At 38.8% G+C, this 19654-nt stretch overlaps 1 protein-coding gene across 3 annotated transcripts in view; it reads right to left on the bottom strand.

Moving 5' to 3' along the window:
* Positions 1-19654, bottom strand: part of LOC136866081 (FHIP family protein GK23746) — a 607505-nt gene that overhangs the window by 346205 nt on the left and 241646 nt on the right. The window lies entirely within an intron of this gene.

Here is a 19654-nt window from a genome sequence, read left to right as displayed (position 1 = left end):
TGAATTAGTGGAAGCCCTTGGGAATAACGCCCTACCATGGTGCACAGTAACACGGTGGGTAGGAAAGTTTCAGCAAGGACGTGTGTCAAACAATGATAAGCAACGTTCGGGACGACCTGTCAGTGTGCGGACCGACGTGGCACGTGCCGTCATCGAGCAACTCCTGGATGAAGACAAACGATGGACCTTACTGGAGTCAGAGAGGGCAAGTGGCATCGAGAAACACACCGTCCACGGGATATTGCATAATGAGCTGCAACTGCGCAAAATCACATTGCGCTGGATACCGCATGCTCTGACGGAAGTTCAAAGGTAGGTGCGCTATGCAATGTGCTCTGACCACCTTGCACGCTGGCAACAGGACAGCGATCAATTCTTGTCAGGAATAATTGCCATCGATGAATTTTGGGCCAGGGCATACGAACCAGAACTGAAACGTCAGTCCGCGCAGTGGCAACATGCTGGATCACCAAGGAGGCAGAAGGTCTGTCAGAATCCTTCCCCAGTTAAATTGAAGGTGATCGTCGCGTATGACATCAGGGGTGTCATTGTTTGCCACTTCGTTCCACATGGCAGAACAGTGACCGCACAGTACTACAGGGACTTCCTGGTGTGACAGGTGCGACGTGGCGTTCGGGAGACACGTCCGGATCTTGTGGACAGTGCAATAATCCTGCACGACAATGTAAAACCACATAAAGCAGAGTGTGTAGGGCAGCTACTGCGACGTTGGTGATGGGAAGAATTGGAGCACCCACCACGTACTCTCCCGACATTTCGCCCTGTAACTTTGATCTCAATTGAAAGATTATTTTTTTTGCTAGTGGCTTTACATCGCACCGACACAGATAGGTCTTATGGCGACGATGGGATAGGAAAGGCCTAAGAGATGGAAGGAAGTGGCCGTGGCCTTAATTAAGGTACAGCCCCAGCATTTGTCTGGTGTGAAAATGGGAAACCACGGAAAACCATCTTCAGGGCTGCTGACAGTGGGATTCATTAGAAAGATTAAGGAACCACTACGTGGTAGGCGGTTTGCAACACAAGAGGACATTGCTAATGCTGTGCACCAACAGGTGACCCGATTCACACATGGTGCGGCAAATGCTGAGGCAGATGGTATTCAGCGCCTCCCACATCGGTGGCAGCGTGTGGTGTCAGTAGCAAGGGACTACCTTCAGGGTCTTTAGGCCCAGGTTTGTCATGTCAACTTTATGTGTACTGTGTTGTCATTCTTTTGCACCGGGAAGGCCATATTGCCCTGTATACTACTGTAATAAATTAGTGTGTTATGATAGTTCAGTGCTATTCATTGTCCACACATATAGTTAACACCTTGTCGTTTCATCTGTATATGTCACATTTTCCAACCGGACTGATATCTTCAAGGGAAAAAAAAATAGTTGCCAGGACGTTTGCCCCAACCCTCGTATGTACAATGTTTGAGTAACAAATGTGAAGATGATATCCTGTAGAAGAATCTGTGAAGAGTTGATTAGACACTGTATCAGCTTAAGCAGAAAATTTGATAATTGGTGTATTAAGTAACCAAGCTATGTTGATAGGGCTGCATGGTTGATTGTTGGAATTGTGCAGACTGAATAGGAAGTATAGAATTCTTCTTGAGAAGAAAGTAGACACTGCGTGTGGTGATATTAATGGGTGGAACTCTCAGTTTATAGCGGAAACAAATTGAACCTCGCGTGGCGGTGTGTGCAGCTTAGCTGGTAGTAGCTGGTAGGTTCTTACTGCTTAGAAACATGTTTTAGGATTTTGTCAATTATTGTGTATGTTTAAAAATGGCTAATGATGACCCTAAGTAGGGTTGAAACTAGTCCCATGTAATGTGAATAACAATGTAAATACAACTATGTATTGAATACGTGGAAAACTCTCCTGTTTATAATTTATATGACCTGGATCACACCAAGTTCCGTATCGTAGTATCCAAGGATTTACAGAAAGAATTGATGGCGCACGTGCACACAGTAACAGGTCATGCGGGTATTGACAAGGTGATGAATGTAGTGCAGGAGACTTTCTTTCGGAGCAAGCTCAGGGACACAATTCGGACCGTGATTAACACGTGCGACACTTGCCCTGCGAGTGAAGTCTAAAACCTTTCTATCACAACCGCCTAAGCCTCTTCTAGATACCAAACCGCTAGAACTACTTGCAGCAGATTTGTACGGCCCGTTGCCTGTTAGTAGAGGAAACTGCAAGCATATTCTAGAAGTTATGGATGTATTTTCGAAGACGGTTGTACTCAGTCCAATACAGCGAGCCAACAGCAAGTCATTAGTCGGCTCAAGAACAATGTGATACTGAAGCTAGGCAAGCCCGAATACCTTCTAACAGATCACGGCTCACAGTTCACATCAGCGGTATTCCGAGATACGATGCAAAAGCTACGAATTAAGCATGTTTTTATCTTCTATTTGACACCCCCAGGGAAATCCTAGCAAACGTATTATGGCTGAGATAGAAAGTTCTGCAGGATTTACGTATCTGAAGCCCATTTTCATTTGATTGATACATTCCCAAATATTACAGAGTGTATAAATAATACGGTGCATGAATCTACTGGTCAAATTCCTGTTGTTGTCCATTTCAACCAATATCCAGAAAGACCATGGCATAAGAAACTTCCATTTCTCAGGACCCTAGACCGTCGTATGAGCTGTGTATCAAAAGGACCGCAAAGCAGTTGAAGAAACAGAAAATACTACGAAGGTTTTTTCATAAGTGATTCCATAGATCACTTTGAGTCAGAGAGCTGGTATTGATCAGGAGACCCACGGGATCCAATTCCTCAGGCAAATATACACCAAATTTTGTAAACTTTTTGTAGGGTCCTATGAAGTTACTGAAAACTTAAATAATAACGCTTATAAGGTCAGGACATTGACGGCGCGAATGTAACCGTTCATAACACTGCTAACTTGAAGCTCTATTATAAACCTGATAGTAGACTGGAAGAAGGGGATGACAAAGAAGAGGAAGTAGATGTCCTGGGAGAAGTAGAAATCAGAAATCAGTGAGGGGATCAATGCCTGCGGACCAGTGACAAATAAAAGCACATGTCATGACCAGGAAGTACATAAGCCATGTGATAAACGTGAGGAATGCGACGATGATGACAAGCTACCAAGACAATTACGACAATGGTGCAAGGAGTCGCTGAAAGAGAATGCACGTCTCGAAGAAGAATGCCAGACTCTAATCTTAGTGGAGAAATTCAAGCAGAAGTAGAAGGCAACACGGGAGGGAGAGGCAAGAATTATACCCAGATGAAAATGAGATACCACAGAGAAGAAACAAAATCATTACACGATTATTTTTTTTGCCGAAGTGTTGAGAATATGAGCCCTTATTGAAGTGCTCATTTAATTAATCATCCATACTTGAGAGTACAGAGAATATTTCATTTTACCGAGTCTTAGTAACTTGCAGGAACCATATACATTCACAGTACATTTTATAATATCAACAGGAGGCTTGGAGCTGAGTTTTGTTTGCAAGGTATATTAAGAAGGAGGAATTTCTACATGACTCACCCAACTTACACGTACTCGGTTTAGAACAAGGAAATAATTTAAATTCAACAGCCTGGACCAACAGACCATATTTTTGGGAGCCTGGTGAGAGGCCAGGAGATCATACGACACAAGTTTGAAGTACGGTAAGCATCATGCATGCATTGTTGTGACCCAGTATTGGCTATGCATTGGTTAAAGTGAGAGATGGCCCTAAACGAGCATACAACGGCATCTGTGAAGACAAATTAATAAAAAAGACCAGAGCGTGGGCTAGCAACCCCCATTATTCGGCAGGAGTCTTCAAAGGTGTTATGTCGGGAGAAGAAGTATAATTACGCAAATGCAGAGTCAGGTTTTATGTATCTTGAGCATGTGGGGACTTCTAACATTTAGCTCTATACGCTCAGACTGCACTTAACTACTCATGATTTAACTTTGATAGATTTGCATTTAGTATCTTCGAATTTCAGACAGAATAGTTTCCGATATGATCGTTTACATGCATAGTTGCCTGCCTATTTAAAGTAGTTCAGAGTTTCAAGTCCTGCATTTGTATACTGTTTGCAGATGTTTGAGTTGTGGCATAACACAGTCGAAGAATTGGGCGAGTGGGAAAAGTCTGACCCAGTTACAGGGTTAGATAAGAAGAGTTGTCCCGCGGATGAATGGGAAATGGTTTTTCCCGGCCTTAAAATTACTCCGGCAGTAGTAGATAGTAACTGGCAGGTTGTCTCGACCCAGTTTTTCAATACCATGAATGAACGGATGTTTTAGTCAACCTCTGAACCAGCAGAAACAGCAAGACGAGACCACATTTCTGCAACAGGTTGGAGAATCAAGAACTGATCCAGTTCAATTTTGAAGGCATCGCAGTCAATATGACTGGCTAAAACGCTTGGAAGCCAGCTGTCCGTAGGCAGGCGGCCGAATCAACAAATAAATGAGTACAAGATTTGCAATGTAATTAAGTATGTGTGCACGTGATTTAATGTAGCCAAGGGGATAGGTTAGTTTTATTATTTAATTTCGGTAGGTTTAGATGTTGTTTGGAAGGACTATGTCGTATTTCTGTAAATGTAAGGAAGCTTGTAAATGTGAATAACTGTACAGTACATGTGGACCGGTTGTATGAGGTCACAGCTTGCCTTTTCATTTATTGAGATTTTACAGCTGAGTCGTCAACGTCATTCTTTTAAAGTCAGTTTCTTGCTTTAGCCTATAGTTTATTTTTGATTTGTTTTCCTTTGACGTTTGAGATGCAGTGAACGTCTCGGGGCATAAATGTAGAAAGTATTTAAATTAAAGTGTAAAATAAAAGCTAAAGGTTTCCACCTATTCAACACTCTTTGTTGTAACCTTAAAAAAGTTATGTATATTTGTTGAAACTAGTTTCGGTCTTACCAGAGACCATCATCAGTCAAAATCAAAGTAAAGTAAAGTAAAGTAAAGTAAAGTAAAGTAAATAAATAAATAAATAAATAAATAAATAAATAAATAAATAAATAAATAAATAAATAAATAAATAAATAAATAAATAAATAAATAAATCAGCATTGCAGCCTTACAAGAGACAAGGTTCCCAGATGAAGATGCCATGGATCTCAAGAATATAGAATATATAAGGGAAAGCCTGGTAAGAGAGTCATGATGAATGTACCCTTCTTGGGGACAGGGTTCGCAGTACACCACAAACTAGTTGCTAGCATACTTGGCTTCTCTTCGCCCAATGATAGAACTTCAGTAATATCCTTCAGGTCTAGCAATAGAGGATACTCTCTGGTTAACTTCCATGCTCCTACCAATGACTCTAACAAGAAAAACCCAGAGACTACAGATAAGTATTGGGACACCCTTGAGGAAACCCTAGACCACATCCCACATCATCATACGACAATACTGCTGGGAGATTTCAACGCTCAGATTGGGAGAGAACAGAAATACCGGAAGATTGTAGGAAGAATAAGAGAACCGATAAGAATGGGGAACGGCTAATCAGTCTGTGCACCAAGTATGGATTACTCTTGAAGTCTATGGCTTTTAAACGCCTACCTAGGAAGGCCATGACGTGGCGCAGCCCAAACAGCATGATGGGCGAGATCCAAATTGACCACGTAGCAATAGATAAGAAGCACCACTGCGACATTATGAACGTGAAGGTCTTATGAGGAGCTAACATAGACTCTGATCATTACCTGTCCATGGTTAAGATGAATCTGAAACCACTGTATAAGACCAAGGCTATGCTTATGAAGAAAAAGAAGATTCCTAGGTTTGATATCACCAAACTTAAAGAAGACAATGCAAGTTACCAAGAGAGTCTGAACCAACACATCGATAGGATTAACACCACTACAAATTGGGACCCACTTCGGGATGCTATAACAGACGCGGCTCAGAAGACGATCCCCAACAGACCTAAAGGAATGGTGGTCAAACGAATGCGATGAGGCTATAGAAGCCAGGCGACTAGCATGGCTCAAATGGAACCATCATAAAAACGAAACCAACCTACAAGCCTTTATTACACACAGAAAGAACACCTCCAGCATCATAAGAGGGGCGAAAAGAAAATACAACAAAGAACTGATTAAGCAAGCCGAGGAGGATTTTGGAAGAAACAACTCCAGAGACTTATACAAAGGTCTAAAACAACAGACGACCCAGTTCACACCCCAAACTTTACACTTCCAGAGAACAGACGGATCACTGTGCCCCGCAGCGCCTCCCAGTTAGAGAACCAGCTAACCCGGACACCAAAGACATCCCTCCTTCCACCTATGAAGAAGTAAGAGAGACCATTCAACTTCTCAAGAACAACAAAGCTCCTGGAGGAGACGGAAAAGTGGCAGAAATGTTGAAACAAGCTGGTGAGCAAACATTCAGGCACATACACAAAGTAATCCTGGACATATGGGCTAAGGAAAGGTTCCCAGATGATTGGACATCAGCTGTTATCCATCCAATCCACAAGAAGTGAAGCAAAACAGATCCCAGCAACTATAGAGGAATATCACTCCTTTCAGTATCGTATAAAGTCTTTTCCAAGATTCTGGAACAGCACATAACAAGACAACTGGATAAAGAATTAGGAGAATATCAAGCAGGGTTCAGAACTGCAAGGTCTTGTGCTGAACAGATACAAAATCTGAAGACCATCTTTCAATATAGCAAGAAAAGATGCCGATAGTGGGTAGCTTTGTCGACTTCCAGAAGGCATACGACTCCGTGGATAGGATCACACTCTTCAACACCTTAAGAGAACTGGGACTAAACGAAAAGATTAATAGGTTGGTGCAAGCCACCCTGCACAACACCACTTCTAAAGTTAAGTTTAGAGGTCAATTATCAGAGAGCTTCACAATCAAAACAGGGGTGAGGCAAGGAGATGGTATCTCATGCATATTATTTAACTGTGTCCTGGAAAAGATCATAAGAGAATGGACCAGGTCATTACCTGAGAACACCGGAGTAAGAATGGGGTTTACATCAGACAACCTGAGGATTCCATGCCTGGCCTTTGCTGATGACCTTACTTTATTAGCAAACGACATGCATGAGGCCACTATGCAGCTTCAAACACTGCACTCTATAGCAGCTAAAGCGGGCCTCATGATCAACATTGGAAAGACCGAGTTTATGACCAACATCAAAGATGCCCCTACAACAATGGGAGTCAGCGATACAACACACATCAAGAGAGCTAAAAATGTGAAGTACCTCGGGGAGTGGATATCGGAGGACCTAAGTGAAACGATGGCTCTTGAACAAAGGAGAATCAAATTAGACAAGGCCTACCATGCCTGCAGAAAACTGTTTGCCTCAAAGCATTTATCAAAGAATGTAAAACTGAGACACTATAATGCAGTAGTCAGACCATCAGTCCTCTACGCAGCAGAATGCCTATCCCTAACTAAAAAAAAACCCACTGAAAGCCCTGGAAGTGCAAGAACGGAAATTCCTGAGAAGAATAATAGGGCCAAGGATCCTACCAGATGGAAGGTGATGGTACAAACCCAACAATGAGCTCTACCAGCGTCAAGAAAACCTCATAGATGCCCTCAGGAGAAAACACCTGACTTTCTATGGACACCTATACAGAATGGATTCTAATAGATTATCCCATAAGATCTTCAAGGTTGCTAACAAAGGCAAAGCTACTGGATTCCTCTGGACCAAACAAGTGGACAAAGATCTTGCAGAGCTTAATATTAATCAAGCCGCCATTACTGACAGAAATGCATACCGTTTAATGGTCAAAACTAAACCTTTCCTAACATCCCTTACATCAGCTAGCCACAAAAGAGCCGGGAATTGGTCAGAGGAGCGCAGGAAAGAATTCAGCAAGAAAATGAAGGAATAATGGGCCAACAGGAAGGCTCAAGAGGCCACTGAGAACACAATCCAGTACGCTAAAAGGGGCAGACGACGACAAAAACACAGCTAGAACACAAGCACCGTGGTCTACAGATGGCCTAAAGGCAAAGAAAAAAAAAATGAAGCAAGCATGAAATTAACGACAAGTAAAGATTTTAAAAACACTCGTCACAATCACGTCCTGTGCAACCTCTCAGCTTTCCTCCAATTGAAAGACTGTACCTCACAGAAGACCAGGGGCCTGTTCCATGAACGAACTTTGCAACTTTTCAACTTTGCACTTTTCACTTCTTGCAAAGTGCAAAGTCTTTCTGTTCCACCATGATCTACGTTGTACTTTTCAATTTCTTCGCAAAGAAAAGTCTTTGCGAATGAGTGATCGGATCGAGTTTATCCCATGAGTAAACTGTATAGGCCTAATACTCTATGATTTTAATGCTTTACTTTTCGCGGCGAACTTGACAGTATAATTGTCATACGGTTAAAGTTTTTAACATGAGAAAGAAAGGTTATTACAAGAAGCTGGCTGTGCTGGAAGTTGTCAAGGAGAAACGTCACAGCCTTTTTGGCAACTTTAATGTTTACGAGAGTACCATCAACACATCCACATACAGAAGGAAATTCACCCTTCATTAGAAATCCCATCACTATATTATGTGGATTATCAGGCCAACGTACTGTTAGGAAATATTACATTTACATCTACACTTTGGTAACAGTTCTGCAAATAATTGATTTTGATATCCCATGACTTGCTGCTACATCGTGCAGCTGGGCACCATTTACTAACCAATGAAAGCATATAAGAATTTGTTCTTTTCCGGAAAGGGATCGACTTCTTTTTGTTGCATGTTTCAATAAATGACCGATCATTTCATGAATAGTCTATAGTCAGCCTGTGTTGGGGTAATACGAAATCACTCGCGAAATTCCGCCAAACAAAAGCTCTTGTTGTAACATGTTTATATCACTAAACAAATTTCTACGCCGAGAAAGTAGTGCATATACTTGTTAATTAACAGATGAAAAGGGAATCATCTCTTTGCAAGATTTATGAAAACTTTTTACTTCATTTCTTTGCCCTTTGCATTTCTGTATCAATGGAGGAACATAACAGGCTTGAAAAGTGAAAAGATTCCTAACTTTTCACTTTTCACTTTGCAAGCTAAATCTGAAAAGTGATGGTGGAACAAAATCTGAACTGAAAAGTGCAAAGTGCAAAGTGCAAAGTTGCAAAGTTCGTTCGTGGAACAGGCCCCAGGTTGCGTCGTTTCTGCATCCAGGTCGAGTCGCATGAGATCCAGGCTAGCTAGTATACGATTCCATTTCTCGCTATTCAAAGTTTATGGGCTATGGGTTCCGCATTAGAGAAAAGATCACCGATTTATGCTAGTGGAAATACTTAACTTACGCTGTGGACGTCTCCTACCCGTATTCCTAGTTAGTTTCCACTTCCGGCTACGCAATTACCAAGTGGTTAACACTTACATCTAAGCATTTATTCTAGAAGTTGTAACCGTCCAGGCTTCTCCAGCCCTACTAATTTAATATAATATCATTTTACGCGATATCATTTGATATCAAGTTTATCCGCCATCGGCAATTATTTGTAATAACATATTTATTCAACGTCAATCATTTGTAATCATGGCATTTTGGAATCATATTGTATATATAATAACATCGTTTTATTATTTAAATTATTATATTATGTAGGATAAGAATTCATTATGTTGTAAATACGGTCTATGTGTTGAGACATAGTTGTTTTCATTTCATCTCATGTTTGTGTATACGGAGGGTTATTCTTGAAGCTTGGGATTTTGCGTTAGTCATGGGATTATTTTATGACCAAGGCTAGTAAACAGCGACCCGTGCGTGAGGCTTGCAAAGCTGGTCAGCTATATCTTCGCCATGCCTTCTGGACTTGTCGAGGAAGGAGGGAAGGGGAGTTGATGCTTCGATCTATCGAATCAGATACTTCGTTGTATATGAGTTTTGAGATTGAACTGTTACCAAGAGTGGGGGTGAGCCCGGATATATACTGTTTCTCTACACGAGAACGGGACCTTACCTTAGGACCTTCCAAACTTACAACCGTACGACCTTACAACCTAACTACGTGAACTCCATCACTACTACTTCTACTGTGAACATCTACTTTGAACGACGTGATTTGATTTTTGAAACAGTGTGTGGTCTCTCCGCGACAGTTATTTTGTACAATGTGTTATCGCTTCGATACAGTACTTACGTGAGGTAATGTTATTGGATATGCGTGAGATGAAACAAGCTTACGGCTTGTGTTATTTTCAGTAAATATTCTGGACGAAGAACTATGTTTAGTTCAAGTCCATGGAATTTTGGTACAAGTCTGTACCGTATAAATAGTATAGCTCAGTTGGTTTGAGATTTCTACTAATATGGAAAAATTCATATCTCTGAATTTTCTCCTCTTATGATCAACGCTGATCAGTTTTTACAAGTATAGGGCCAATGTCTATTTTAAAGACTAGGCAAGCAGGGAGTGCTAGTCCAGATAGCCCGTACCATATCAGAGAAGGAAGGAAGGATGTCCATGCAGCAGAGTCTACATCGAGAAGAACAGAACGAGTAACCACGGAAACCAGATGACGTCAACGAAAGCTGTAATTGGTGAGCTTCAATTAGATAAAGCAACCAATAGTAAATTCAGTAAATTCTAAATCCCTCCACGCTTTAAGGAAACTTTTCCGATTCATCTCATTTTTTTTGTATAATAAATTCATTTGTATTTAATATTGCGTTAATTTTCTTTCTTAAGCGATACTTAATGGTTAATTATTTCAAATCCTACCCCTGTGATTTAAGTATAAGTCTCTATGCTAGTAAATATAAATTTTGGTTTACAGTTTTATTTAAAACTGTAACCATGGTGCCCAAACATTACATAGAGAAATGGGGAACCATGGAATGTAAATTGTTTCTATTTGCGTGGCAATTTGCGGGCAAGCCACAAATAGTTTATTTAATATTCATGTATCCCAAGATAATAACTTTCATCTCCCCAAGTGTTGTTTTGACGAGGGGAACAGTTACAAAGTCATTAAAAGAATGGCTAAATTTTTCCATGTATCATTTATTATAAATCAAGAAAGGTCAGACGCAAAAGGTTGTCAAGAATTCCTCTTTGAAATGGTAAGTAATAAGCACTGATATACATCTTGAAATTCATCTTGAAATGTTAAGTTGGAAGCATTAAATTGAAATAAGATCTCAAATTGGGATTATTAAAAATGAAAACATTACATTAAAAGACATTAATTGAAAAATACTAGATTGAAAATATCTGATTGAAAAGAAAATAATTGAAGTTGAAAAAAAAATTAGATGCATCTAATTAAATGAATGAAAATTACATTGAATCACAATATATACACTGTCGTAGACTGAGTCTTTAAATGTTGGACGCAGCTTCCATACTTGGTAATGAGTAAATTAAAAATTGGAATCACATCTTTCATTATGTAAAGTCTTATAAAATTATTCTGAAAATTCTACTTGCTTTCATCTAATATTCGTTAATTCCTTGCAATAAGGTAACTTTGCTTGACTCAAACTATTTGTGTCCAAATACACAACCAGACTGACATGAGAAAATATCTTTGGAAATATTTAAAACAGTTAATATGTATCACACTTTCCAAACATGTTTTCAGATTTCTTAGCATTTCTTCTTGCAGAGACAAAGACAACCCCCTTTAAGTCAATATATTCTTTAAAATATCATGATCGAACATCATATCTAGAAATTATGCAAACTGTTCTCTTATTTGAGATCATTAATTAATTCAAGTGCATATCTATGTCATAACATTGTGCTATCAAGTGTATCTAACCATCACTCCATCAAATCATACCGTAATTGGGTGGTCTACCTTGTGAGAAGACTTCACTTACTACCAACTACTCTTAGTTGTGAAGTTAAGTCACCAGTGATATCGGATAATGCATTGGAATAAACTTCAAAGCTTCCCTAATATGTGAGAAAATTCTTACTATCAGAAGAAATACATGGATGTAGGTTAATTTAATATCATCTTCCTCATCAAGAATCGTTTGGTAATCTACAATTAAAATATCAACATACGGACGTCATTGAGATCGTATCCTACTCCACCTATGGCTTATTCAAGGATCAACGGTCGATTGAAGACAAATTATATTCATTAACTACCTCAAAAATACATAACTTGAAATACTATCTTCATTAAAACAAACTATGACCTTACTCACGAAGAACAATAATCATCACCAACATTAATCATCATAACCTCATATCATTATTCACATTTAAAACCATCACTTCACATTTCATATCAATATAGCACTTCACTTCACAGTAACTGCATTAACTCATTCCAACTCGACGTATATCGGTCATCATTGACCGTGTACCTGACTACTCTGTCATAGTCTCTATCTTTTAATAATTCCGTAAAATATTACCATATCCTTCTATTTAGTAAACATATCCTACATCCGATCTTTTTCACTATTATTTGATGTCGTAAGTTCTCACATAAGCCTAATATTTATCGCAACGCGTATGAAATTCACCAAGAGATAAAAATTTAACCTCCTTTCATATTACATTGACAGCATTATGAACGGATGCTTTATTATCACTGGTTGACCATATCCTATACATGGATCTGACATTTAGGTCCAATGAATACCTATCAACGTTTAACCTAACTATGGTATTCGTCTTTTCGTATATAATCATTTCACTGACATTAATTAGAATAGCACATTGAAAAATAGATAAATTTTCACTTACGGCATTGACTTAAAGAAACTTATCTTTGCTCTGATTCCCCCACTGTCATCTCATGTTTGGGTGGATGGACATGTGGGCACAGCTCCCGGCATTTCGCTCATCTCTTTGGGAACATCTGGGACTGTCTCGGCTGGTTATCGGTCCTTATGGGCTGGAAACGTCATCCCGTGCCGCCATCATCTAGGTAGCCTCGCCTTCATTTTTTTAGTGCATGCTGCTGGTCTCTCGAGCAATCGGAACAAAACAAGACGTCAGTTTGGTTAATGTTGTCATCTTATGGATATGCTTTTCTACCATCTGAATATGATAAATGAATATTGCTCTTAGAAAAGTTGATCTTGGAAGTATTCTAAAATTTGGAATATGTAAAAATGAATATTCCAATCAAATTATGGAAATATATGTGTATATATATTCTTCTTCTCTCTCTCTCTCTCTCTCTCTCTCTCTCTCTCTCTCCTTGTCGATATTACAGCTCTGTAGCCACTCGAATTGATGGTATCGGCTAATACGTCGTCTTGGGTGTATATCATGACGTAGCAATGCGGAAGTCTTTATATTTTAAAGTACGATTTAATTTCGCGGCGTGAAATATTCTTGAGCGCTAATCCTTCGTAAAACAGTTGTGAACAAAGGTTTCACTCTAGTTTATGGCTAGTATTCTGGTGCAATGATGTTTTTCTTTCCTTTAAGTATGACCATGACGTTCTCCTTCTATGCGAATTTTAATTTTTTTAATAATAACTCTTAACAATCTTCACACGTCTTTCTTTACCACCGCCTTCTATGCTCCTTTCTCGCCGAGCGCTTGACGAAAACATTACTCCTTCGGCTCATAGTAGTACTCTGGCGCTTTAATATCGACGTTCTGATGACTTAAACTCCATTTTTGTTCCAATTGGATATTGTTGGGAACAGTGAAATGGCACAAGGTGAAACACTAAAATATCAGCACTAGAGGAATCTTCCAGAACTCAGCACAGCAGCACTTCAAGAATCTTCTAGAACTCAGCTCAGATGAAGCAAGTATGAACAGAATGATGTCATTTAATTAATCATTCATATTTGAGAGTGCAGAGAATATTTCGTTTTATTGAGTCTTGGTAACATGCAGGGACCATAGCGTAGTGGAACATCATTCTGTTCATACTTGTTTCAGCTGAGCCGAGTTCTAGAAGATTCCTCTAGTGCTGATATTTTAGCATTTCAACTGGCCATCTGTGAAGTGTAGTCTTCCAATTGGAGGAAAGCCAAGATCTTGCACAGAACATACGATTGTGATGAGTGTTTTAAAAATCCTTACTTGTCTTGAATTTTATGCTTGCTTCATATATATATATATATTTTGTAATTAATTAATTAATTAATTTATTTATTTATTTATTTGAGTCGTATGCGCGAACAAACGTATGTTATATTTTTATGGTAATTGAGATATTCACAGGAAAAACATCTATGATGGGTCCTGGATATGTTTTTGCAAGTAGTTTGAGCATATCTCAACAGATGACTATAGTATTCCAGAAACTGTGAAGAGAAATGCACTTGAAGAATAATGGAACATCGTTTCCCGCGCGAGCGCTCGACAATGTTACGAACTGAATGCAATGTAATGAACACATTCCAGTCCGGAGATTGTTGTGATGTGTTCAGTCTTATATTACTGAGTTTATTTATTTTCTCATCGACACCATAGTCATGCAATCAGATGATAGTAGTGATCGTATTCTCCTCTGTATGCATCCATTATGTGCGTATGAGTGAGCGCGTGCTCTTCTAACCTGTTGGTTTACGGAACAAAAGTCTATCTTACATTATCTCGCGTAGCCATGTCCCGCGGTCAACAATTTTTTTTATTGCCTTTTTTCTAAATATATAGGGAATGCAATAGACGTTTGTTCGCGCAAACGACTCATTTATTTATTTATTTATTTATTTATTTATTTATTTATTTATTTATTTATTTATTTATTTATTTATTTATCTTCTATTTATGTCTTGCATTTACTTTGATTTTGACTGATGATGGTCTCTGGTAAGAAACTAGTTTCAACAAATATATGTAACTTTTTTTAAGTTTACAACATACAGTATTGAATAAGTGATAACCTTTAGCTTTTGTTTTACACTATATTGCTCTTCAATACAGATGAATATGAAATTTATTACCTATAATTTAAATTAAAGGCAGGAAGGACTAGATTCAATTGATAATGGGATTTCAAAGTGTACGAAAACACGCCATCACGTTTTCCCAGATTTACTGCATGAAGTGTGAATGAGAATGAGCGAGATGGTGGGGATCCACGACTCTGTTAGAGTCATTTTCACGATTATTTGAATGTAAAGATGAGTGTGAATTAGTGATTGATTCACGAGTTCTGCGAACGCAGTTTCGCAGTCTAAGTTCCAAATATTAGAATCAGTTTTCTTTAAATACTATTACTATTATTATTAATGCGACTTTCTTGAGTTGAAAGGATAAAATATTTAAGTACCTTTCAGATTTTCAGACAGGGTTTATGTCTATGCGGTAATTGCTCAATTTCTTGTTATTGTATTATTGCAGAGTTGGCCATTTATTTTAAAATTTAACTTTACGAGCGCGAGTGCTCTGATATGTGACCAGCACGGTGTTGTTTTCCTTCCTTGAGAGTGAAGTTAGACGACATCATTTATATTTGTATCAGTTTTGGCAACTTTAAGACCTGTGATGTATTTTGTGTGATAATGAGTATTTTTTTTGCTAGGGGCTTTACGTCGCACCGACACAGATAGGTCTTATGGCGACGATGGGATAGGAAAGGCCTAGGAGTTGGAAGGAAGCGGCCGTGGCCTTAATTAAGGTACAGCCCCAGCATTTGCCTGGTGTGAAAATGGGAAACCACGGAAAACCATCTTCAGGGCTGCCGATAGTGGGATTCGAACCTACTACCTCCCGGATGCAAGCTCACAGCCACGCGCCTCTACGCGCACAGCCAACTCGCCCGGTGTGATAATGAGTAAGAGGACATGGTCCTCATCTGAAGGTCTGCATTTTCATAGTTGAGTAACTTGCCTCGGGTAGATGTGTGAGCAGCGTGTGATTAGGGTTGGACCCTGGACATTTTTGGTATTTGCTGCATATTTTTTGGGATACAATCTCCGCTTTGGAGTCATTCTGCCATGCGGTAGGCGAGGATGATGTGTGTTTCTACAGAGGAGAGTTTTACTTTAGCGGCCTATTTCGTGTTGATTTTTATTGGTGGTTGTCCATGTCACTACGGTTGATGCTGTAGACAAGATTTTTATATCGTGATGCTTACTTTTGACGTTTCTTTTATATGACTGTGCTAGGGAATATTTGTATCAAGTAATGTTCATCAGAGACCAAAGTTAAGTTATGTGTTGAAGGTTATTTTCTTGAATTTGTGTCATGTACAGTAATTTATTTCAGGAAACCACATTGATTTATGCATGACATTGTCAAGTCCACCAGTTGTTTGGTTTTATGTCATGTAATTTATTTCAGGAACCTACGTTGAATAGGAAGTGATTGCTCAAAGTGTAAAATTTATTTCTTTGTATTTCCCATTTTGATTGTGACTGAGTGAGAATTGCATTATTGCAGCATGCTTTTTCTTGGTGAGACCTGAAAAATATGACATCTGTTTGTTCTTTGATAGTGTATATTTGCCATTTATGTGATCTTTATTGGTGTGTGGTTTCAATCCACAGTGTTTTTGTTGTGCTCGTGAGTTCACTCATGATCGTGGTGTATATATTCGTAGGATGTTTTACCACTCAGTGTAATTTATTGTGTACAGTTAGACTAGTTATTTTTCTCCCCAACTCGCATTAAAAGACGTCTTTTCTTTAAGGTCTGGGGCCCTCACTGCAATGTCAAGTGTGCAGGAAAAGGGGATATACTCATCTAATAGTTGAAAGAATTAACAATCCCGCCAGAAGTGTGGTGCGAGCACGCAAGCCAACTAGTTAAAGTGCTAAAATTCAAGAATTTTTCCTTGCTAATGTTAAGTATGTGTGCTGGCATACGGTAGTTAATTTGCAATATATTTTGATTCTCGAGATGAACTCTCTTAGCTGAGAGAATGATCTGAGTCATGTAAATTTTTCTTATAACATTTGATCATTTTTGCTACTTTTCGTATTTTGTATACTTTTGAATAAACATGTTTTCCTCTAAACTGATGTCAGGCTTCGCCTTGTATTATTTATAGCTATTAGTTGACCTCACCGTGTCCATATTAGTTATATGTTCCCCATCAAATCCGGGGTGTAAGATATTTTTAAGTTATTTATTTTTCATAGTTCGAACCGAGCATTGTTGGCAGTGGCTAACTAGTCTGGGGCAAATTATCTTGATGATAGAAACGGCGACACTAGTTCAAAGATATTAGACTGCAAGCTTTAGACACAGTCTGCCATTAAAACAAGTCATTGGCATAGGCCAAACTCCTTACTATGTTTCAACGTAACTGAATACCTCCCTGTAATTTTATATCTTACAATATATGATCCATGTAAATTATGCATAACAAAGGTGAAAGTTTACAACCGAGTCTAACCCCCTGTAAGTACCTTGAATCAAGAACTCATCCTACCATCAGTTAGCACTGTAGCATAAATGTCACATAAATGCCCTTGATTGTTTTTAATACGATCTACACTTAACTCTGCTGTTCTATTCACTTTTAACTGACGAATATACTGTTTGGGTCAATATGACCTTACACACCAAAATGTTATAGAAATCTTGTAAAAACGTACATTTTTGTACAGTTGTTAGCTATCCACATTGTTGTTCTATTCCAATACCTTGTTGTTGTTGTTGTTGATGATGATGATGATGATGATGTTGTTGTTGTTTGAGTCATCAGTCCATAGACTGGTTTAATGCAGCTTCCATGCCACCCTATCCTGTGCTAACCTTTTCATTGCTACGTAACTATTGCATCCTACATCTGCTCTAATCTGCTTGTCATATTCATACCTTGGTCTACCCCTACCGTTCTTACCACCTACACTTCCTTCAAAAACCAACTGAACAAGTCCTGGGTATCTTAAGATGTGTCCTATCATTGTCTCTCTTCTTCTTGTCAAATTTAGCCAAATCGATCTCCTCTCACCAATTCGATTCAGTATCTCTTTATTTGTGATTCGATCTATCCATCTCACCTTCAGCATTCTTCTATAACACCACATTTCAAAAGCTTCTATTCTCTTTTTTTCTGAGCTAGTTATAGTTCATGTTTCACTTCCATACAATGCCACACTCCACACGAAAGTCTTCACAAACATCACTCTAATTCCTATATCAATGTTTGAAGTGAGCAAATTTCTTTTCTTAAGAAAGCTCTTCCTTGCTTGTGCTAGTCTGCATTTGATGTCCTCCTTACTTCTGCCATTGTTAGTTATTTTACTACCCAAGTAACAATATTCATCTACTTCCTGTAAGACTTCATTGCCTAATCTAATATTTCCTGCATCACCTGCCTTCGTTCGACTGCACTCCATTACTTTTGTTTTGGACTTATTTATTTTCATCTTGTACTCCTTACCCAAGACTTCATCCATACCATTCAGCAACTTCGAGATCTTCTGCAGTCTCAGATAAAATAACAATATCATCGGCAAATCTCAAGGTTTTGATTTCCTCTCCTTGGACTGTGATTCCCCTTTCAAATTCCTCTTTGATTTCTTTTACTGCCTGTTCTATGTTAACATTGAAAAGGAGGGGGGACAAACTGCAGCCTTGCCTCACTCCTTTCTATTTCCAACTCTTGCACTGAAATCACCCATTAGCACTATCCTATTCTTCCTGTTGACACCGACTATGATTTCACTCAGTGCTTTATAAAACTTGTCAACTTCATTCTCATCTGTGCCCTCACTGAATGAATACAATGAGACAATTCTCGCCCTAATTCCTCCAACTGCTAAATATACCAACATCATTCGCTCATTCATGTGCTTAACAGATACTATGCTGCGTGCAACAGTATTCCTGAGAACAATGTTACCCCATACTCTGTCCTTCCCTTTTTAACACCTATTAGGAACATTTATAACACTTTACAATCTCATATCTCCTCATTATATCCGCTTACCCGAATATCATGAACTCCTAACACATCCAGATCGCATACCCTTTGTCGACTCAGCCAGTTCTACTTTCTTTCTTTCTTTCTTTCTTTCTTTCTTCTATAAGCCCCATTAATATTGATAGCTCGACAACAAAATCAATTTCATTCATCATCCAGCATCTCAGTGTCTTCAAAATATTAATTATTATTACATATACTCAACGTATTGTAGTCAGTCAAATGTAACTTACTGCTTTATAAGATGAGAAAGAGTGGAGTCAGATTTTTTTTTTTCCCTTTCCGAACTACAAACCACACAGAACATAGGCTTCTTGGCCTTTCTTCTCTTCTCTTCCCAGAACCACTTCATTCGCTTCCATCTTTCTCTCCTCATTGGAAATGATCCATTTGAGTCCTTTTTTAGAGGTTTCTCTTTAAATGATTTTAAACTGTCGACTCCTCCTGAACTGCCTTCTATTGTGGATCATCCCCAAAGTACTTCCAATTTCTTCTGGATCTCTTGACCTCTTCTACTCACTCTGAGGTATGTACCTGAAGATCCTTTTGATCAGTCGTTTGTCATCCATTCTTACAACATAAGCATAGAATTTCAGCCTTCTATTTTCACATTATGTCCATAATATTCTCAGTGTACTTATAGAGCTCCTCATTTCTCCTTTTCTTCCAAGTCCCACCAGCTGTCTTCTGCAGTCTCAGAATTTTCTTGAGAATCTTCCTTTCCTTCTTCTGCAGTTCTTGCAACATCTTTTTTTTTATCTAAAATAAGACACACTGAAGCATACAATCCTTCCACTTTTATTACCGAGTTATGT

Source organism: Anabrus simplex, chromosome 3, assembly GCF_040414725.1.
Source record: "Anabrus simplex isolate iqAnaSimp1 chromosome 3, ASM4041472v1, whole genome shotgun sequence".
NCBI lineage: Eukaryota > Metazoa > Arthropoda > Insecta > Orthoptera > Tettigoniidae > Anabrus > Anabrus simplex.
Note: the sequence above shows the minus strand (reverse complement) of the source record. Positions and strands in the feature narration are given on the sequence as shown.